We start from the raw sequence: 7,508 nt of genomic DNA on the forward strand, positions 1-7,508 counted from the left end.
CAGTCCAGGATTTGACCAGGAATCGAACCCAGGCCCCCTGAACCAGAAGAATGGAGTCTTAGCCACTGAACTTCTAGGAAAGTCCCTCTAAAGACTCTTTATCACAGAAATGACAAGTATTCCTATAGAAAATAAAAAGAACTCTTTAAGCTCCGCCCCCCCCAACTTTTCCCACACGTATTGCATTTTATCTCAGCATTCATTTTTTTCCATTTCCTGAATAACTGTCCTAAGCAATTGACTCCTATGGAGTTGATTTCAGCATTTAAGTCTTATTCCTTAAATTTTAAACGTCTGCTTTGCCCTTGCACTTGAAAAGCTTCTACACAGATAATGAAATTGAGAGAGGAGAAGCAGAAACTATGGAAGAAAAGTATACTGGATAATGACTTCTTAGCTGGCATTGTACACAGAAAGATAACTAACCCTCCACAGAAGAGAATTTGAATTTAAAAGATTCTCAGGAGAACTCTCTGTCAAAATAGATTATACTGAGCATCTGCCATTGGTGCCTGAAACTTGAGATTTATTTCTTTAGTTGGAGAGCTAGCTCCAATTAATCTTTAAATCCCTTAGAAAGAGACTGACTAATGAATATTACACCTTAGAATGTCTCTCTGAAAAGACTAGTGGCCTTAATAATATGAGAAAGCAAATCTGTACTCAACAAAAGAATACATGGAAAAATGTTACACGTAACTATATAACTATATATGTGTATGTGTTTTGCTGTTGTTGTTGTTATACGTTGGAGGAGGCAAAGCTCATGTGTTGCAGCTTTATCTCCTGATTTTACATAAAGTTAAGCTGTATTACCTGAGGCATAGCTTAACCTTTGCAAGGTTGTGGTACAATAAACTCCAAGCCATGGACCAAGACATAGGTTGAGCAACACCCTTTCCTCACTCAATTTACTGTATTGGGTGTACATAGCAGTAGTTAGTTAGTTTAGTCGCTAAGTCGTGTCCGACTCTTGCGACTCCTTGGACAGTAGCCTGCCAGGCTCCTCTGTCCATGCGATTCTCCAGGCAAGAATACTGCAGTGGGTTGCCATTTCCTTCTCCATCTTCCAGAGTAAGGGAGGGTTTATGTATACAGTTGACCCTTGAACAACGCAAGGATTGGGAGTACAACCAAATTCCACGTAACTTTGCAGTTGGCCTTCCATATCTTCCCTGTTCCAAGTCCAAGGATTCAACTAAACTGCGGATGGTGTAGTATTGTATGTATTTGGAGGGGATAGGGAGAGATTGGCGAGTTAGGTCGGATTCTGTTTGGAGGGATGGAGGTGCATATTAAGGACCCCTTTCACAGTCTCCAGGGAAGCCACCCCTCTTACAACCCTGATCAGAAGGACAGGTCGCTGACCTGGGCTTCCAGGGCTGCTCAGAGAACTTGGGAAGGGTCAGTGATCTAAGAACAGAAGGAGGCAAGGGGACTGCTAGCGGTTCTGTTAGGGGAAGGGGAATAAACAGGAAAGAACAACTGAATTTCACTTTGGTGGGGGTGGGATGCTGTCTCTAGGAATGGGTCCTGATTATATCCTCTGAAAGGCAGGGCAGTCATCTCAGAATCTCCTGCAAGCTTCTGTGGCCTTAAGAGATGGATCAGCCCATCTTTGGCTCCTTCTGTTCCCCCCACCTCATTCCTCCCCACCCAGCCACGATTCCGTCTCTTGTTGGACCCACCTGCCAGGGGAACCCATAAGAACCCACCACACTGAGTCCCTCCCTCCAGGGCACCATCATCTCTGGGCTGGACTATCATAGTGCAGTAGCTTCGGAGCAGTTCACTGTTTCCAGGATTTCCCATGAAGTGTGGAATCATTTTATGTGACTTGCATGCTTACTGTCTATAACTCCAGTTAGGGGCCAGTGCAACTCAGCTGTCTGACAGGCATCGCAGAACCCAGATTCCTGATTCCCCTTCCCAACCCTGCTTCTCTTGGGTGTACATACACATGTGATATTATGAGCAGGCACATACTAACATTTTTCTGAATGAATACAGGTTCGAGAATTTTTATTAGGTAGAACAAAAAAGTGAGAGAAAATATCCTAAAGAAATTTAGAAATATTTCATTTTAAAACAGCAGCAGCAAGAAATAAACTTGAAAAATTATTCCAAACGTTATGGGCTAAAAATAAGGAAGGGTAATAAATAAATCTGCTGGTTTTATACATTGAGCAGCGTGCTCAAAAAGGGCCAGGGAAACCACTACTCTATGCATTTTCCTCAACCATGGCACATTTTTTGACATCTTACCTCCTCCCAAGATATTTTACTTCCAGGTGGATAGAGAACAAAACAGCAGATGACCAGGAAAATAATTTTTTTAATCTTTCTTAAGCTGTGTGGCTGAGAAGAAAAAGTTCATATATTTGACTTTCATGTATCTAGGAAAAGATTTTTTCTGAAGTTGAAAGATTCATAAATAAAATGAAATACAGACTATTGTTGTTTTTGTATTTTATTTTTCTACCTAATAAAATGACTACTACTGAAAACATAAATGCACATTATGTGGCTGTTTCTGTCAGGTAAATAAAAACTCTAGAAACCTATATTTTCAATTAGTTCAGTTCAGTTTGGTCACTCAATCATGTCTGACTCTTTGCGACCCCATGGACTGCAGCATGCCAGGTTTCCCTGTCCATCACCAACTACCAGAAGGTGTTCAAATTCATATCCATCGAGTCGGTGATGCCATCCAACCATCTCATCCTCTGTAGTCCCCGTCTTCTCCAGCCTTCAATCTTTCCCAGCATTAGGGTCTTTTCCAATGAGTCAGTTCTTCACATCTGGTGACCAAATTATTGGAGCTTTAGCTTCAGTATCAGTCCTTCCAATGAACACCCAGGACTGATTTGCTCTAGGATGGACTGGTTTGTTCTTCTTGCAGTCCCAGGGCCTCTCAAGAGTCTTCCAGAAACACAGTTCAAAAGCATCAGTTCTTCAGTGCTCAGCCTTCTTTATGGTCCAACTCTCAAATCCATACATGACTACTGGAAAAACCATAGCTTTCACTGTACTGACCTTTATAGGCAAAGTAATATCTCTGTTTTTCAATATGCTATCTAGTTTGGTCATAACTTTTCATCCAAAGAACAAGTGTCTTTTGATTTTGTGGCTGCAGTCATTCACTGCAGTGATTTTTGGAGCCCAAGAAAACAAAGTCTTTCACTGTTTCCATTATTTCTCCATCTATTTGCCATGAAGTGATGGGACTGGAGGCAATGATTTTAGTTTCCTGGATGTTGAGATTTAAGCCAACTGTTTCACTCTCCTCTTTCACTTTCATCAAGAGGCTCTTTAGTTCTTCACTTTCTGCCATAAGGGTGGTGTCATCTGTATTTCTGAGGTTGTTGATATTTCTCCCAGCAATCTTGATTCCAGCTTGTGCTTCATCCACTCCAGCATTTCTCATGATGTACTCTGCATATAAGTTAAATAAGCAGGGTGACAAAAGACAGCCTTGACATTCTCCTTTTGGAACCAGTTCTTTGTTCCATGTCCAGTTCTAATTGTTGCTTCTTGACCTGGATATAGATTTCTCAGGAGGCAGGTAAGGTGGTCTGGCATTCCCATCTCTTGTAAAATTTTCCACAGTTTATTGTGATCCACACAGTCAAAGGCTTTGGCATAGTCAATGAAGCAGAAGTAGATTTTAACTTGAAATATATTGCTTTTCCTATGATCCAAAGGATGTCATCAATTTGATCTCTGGTTCTTCTGACTTTTCTAAATCCAGCTTGAACATCTGGAAGTTCACGGTTCACGTACTGTTAAAGCCTAACCTGGAGAATTTTGAGCATTACTTTGCTAGTGTGTGAGTTGAGTGCAATTGTGGGGTAGTTTGAGCATTCTTTGGCATTGCTTTTCTTTGGGATTGGAATGAAAACTGACCATTTCCAGTCCTGTGGCCACTGCTGAGTTTTCCCAATTTGCTGGCATGTTGAGTGCACCACTTTCACAGCATCATCTTTTAGGATTTGAAATAACTCAGCTGGAATTCCATCACCTCCACTCGATTTGTTCATAGTGATGCTTCCCAAGGGCCCACCTGACTTTGCACTGCAGGATGTCTGGCTCCAGGTGAGTGATCACACCATTGAAGCTGTCTGGGTCTTTAAGATCTTTTTTGTATAGTTTTTCTATATATTCTTGCCACCTCTTCTTGATATCTTCTGCTTCTGTTAGGTCCATACCATGACCTCGTGGTATCTCAAATTTTCTTGAAGAGATCCCCCATCTTTTACATGCTATTATTTTCCTCTATTTCTTTGCATTGATCAATTAGGAAGTCTTTCTTATTTCTCCTTGCAATTCTTTGGAACTCTACATTCAGATGGGGATGTATTTTTCCTTTTCTCCTTTGCCTTTAGCTTCTCTTCTTTTCTCAACTATTTGTAAGTCCTCCTCAGACCACCATTTTGCCTTTTTGCATTTATTTTTCTTGGGGATGGTTTTGATCACCACCTCCAGTACAATGTTATGAACCTCTGTCCATAGTTCTTCAGGTACTTTGTCTATCAAGTATAATCCCTTGAATTTATTTGTCACTTCCACTGTATAATCGTAAGGGATTTGATCTTGGTCTTATCTGAACGGCCTAGTGGTTTTCCCCATTTTCTTCAATGTAAGTCTGAATTTGGCAATATGGAGTTCATGATCCGACCCACAGTCAGCTCCTGGTCTTGTTTTTGCTGACTGTATGGAACTTCTCCAGCTTCAGTTGCAAAGAATATAATCAATCTGATCTTGGTATTGACCATCTGGAGATGTCCATGTGTAGAGTCATCTCTTGTGTTGTTGGAAAAGGGTATTTACTATGACCAGTGCATTCTCTTGGCAAAACTCTGTTAACCTTTGCCCTATTTCATTTTGTACTCCAAGGCAAAACTTGCTTGCTACTCCAGGTATTCCTTGACTTCCTACTTTTGCATTCAAATCCTCTATGATGAAAAGGACATCTTTTTTTAGTGTTAGTTCTTGAAAGTCATCATAGAACCACTTAACTTCAGCTTCTTCTGCCTTAGTAGTTGGGGCATAGACTTTCATTACTTTGATATTGAATGGTTTGCCTTGGAAGTGAACAGAGATCACTCTGTCGTTTTTGAGATTGCACCCAAATACTGCATTTCAGACTCTTTTGTTGACTAATGAGGGCTAGTCCATTTCTTCTAAGGGATTCTTCCTCACAGTCACAGATATAATTTTCATCTGAATTCAAAATGCCTATTCCAGTCCATTTTAGTTCCCTGGTTCCTACAATGTCGACGTTCACTCTTACCATCTCCTGTTTTCCCACTTCCAATTTACCTTGATTCATGGACCTAACATTCCAGTTTCATATGCAATATTGTTCTTTACAATGTCTAACATTACTTCCATCAGCAGTATGTTTCTCAGTGGTATCACAATAAATTTCCTTTCAGTCATTAACACGTAAAGTGGAACTCAGTAATAATTCTGTCTTTTAGCTGTCTCTACTGTCACTGTGATAGCAGCTGAACTTAACACACCATTTGTTTTCAGGAAAATGATGTCCTCTGTGCAACAGACTGACTCAAACTGTGCTTTCCTGCAGTTCCAATGTGTTTGACTTTGTACAGAAATCCCCATTAGTGTACTTGCTTTCAGTATTTCAAGAGTCAGATTTTAGACATTTATAAATTGACCAAAACTAAAACATTTCATCATGTAGAGTAGGACACAGATAAAGACCATAGAAACCTGGTTTCAAATTACTCTGTTGTAGCATCAGACACATGGTGCTGATATTTGTATATCAAGGCGGCACATCTCTGAGATGTTTCTGGGGAAATGACAGTTCCAGGGTGAGAGAAATCTTATTCACATCAAAGAATATGTTACTTCAGATGTCAAAGCCTGTATGGCATTGTCATCAACTGTTAAGTATCAGTAACCCATCTGAGATATTGTGCTGAGAAATGAGATATGCTCTTTGGTAATTTGCACAAGATTTAATGGGGCTTTCCAGGTGGTGCTAATGGTAAAGAACCTGTCTGCCAGTGCGGGAGATGTAAGAGACTTAGGTTCAATCCTAGGTCGGAAAGATTCCCTGGAGGAGGTCATGGCAAACCAATCCAGTATTCTTGCCTGGAGGATCCCACGGACAGAGGAGCCTGGAGGGCTAGACCAGGGTCGCAATGTCAGACATGATGGAAGCAACTTGGCATGCAGGCACAAGATTTAAATTTGTCTTTGGTAAAGGAATCAGTTCCTTGAGATGGCACAAATGTTCAGACACAAACGCACTGGTAATCACACCAGTACACAGGCATGGGTGCTTCTGTAAGAACTTGTTTTTCTGTTTGTCCCAGTAAGGTTAAAGTAGGCAGTCTATTAATGTGTCTTAAAATTCAATCATAGAATTTTCTAAGCAAATCCTGAACATTGTAGCTTCTGTGACTTCATAGTAACAGTGAGATGAAGAATTTGGTTTTTTATTTTTTTCTTCTTCTTCTTTTAACTACAGAGAGTCAATCTGATTGATGAAAGAGAAAGAGGATTGGTACTCACATACTAAAGCATTTATGTCAATGAATGATAATAACAGCATCATTACAACAACCCCTTTAAGTCATTGTTTCCGTTTTCACAGTGTGAGAATAATTAGGGGAAGGCAACCTTACTACCTTTGCAGTCCAAAACCAGAATGAGTCTAGAACAACCTTCATTTTCTTGAGATTTTGGAGTTGACTTTCTAACAACAGATTATCCCCTTTAACCATTTGAAGATTACAAAAGAACAAATTAAACTATGTGTCTTGAGATTTATGGCTCTATTTTCTTTCTAAATGTTATTATTGGTCTCTCTACAGCACTTATTTATCAGATATCACAAACTGGTAGGCAAATGCCTGAATTCAGCACTCACAATTTTTTGTCTTCACCTGCAATAAACCCTTTAAAATAAGCTATTTTCAACTTGGTATTCTTTCATTCATTAACCTAGTTCCTTTAAAGCTATAGACATCTCATCTAGTGAAATGTTTATCAGCTAAGCCACAAGGAAAGCCCGTCTACTATAGCAGTAACTTAAAAATATGAACTAGGTGTGAGGCAGGTTTATGTTCAAATTCAGTCTCTAGTTCTGAATCTGAGGGTTGTTTATGAAGTACTTACCACTTGGTTTCCTTTTAAAAATGAGTATAATGATAATTCTAGCTTTTATATTTGAAGAAATTCAAATTTAAAAGAACAGTAAAAAGCTCTGCACAGCACACTCACAACTCAACCAATAATTGTAAAGCTGATAGTAATAGTCTAAAAATTACTCTAAAAAAAAACCTCTAAAGGGTTTACTAAGTACCATTTGTTATTCTTTACACTTAATTTATAATGACCATTATAAATATGACTTTATGAGGCTGGTGTTATCATCTCCAAAGTGCAGATTGAAATCTAAATTAAATATCCCTTAGGTCACTGTTGAAGGTCACATAGCTAATTACATTAGAACTGGAATTGTAACTAGTTCT

Source organism: Moschus berezovskii, chromosome 8 (genome assembly GCF_049115385.1).
Source record: "Moschus berezovskii isolate FMDL1 chromosome 8, NW_MosBer_1.0, whole genome shotgun sequence".
Taxonomy (NCBI): Eukaryota; Metazoa; Chordata; class Mammalia; order Artiodactyla; family Moschidae; genus Moschus; species Moschus berezovskii.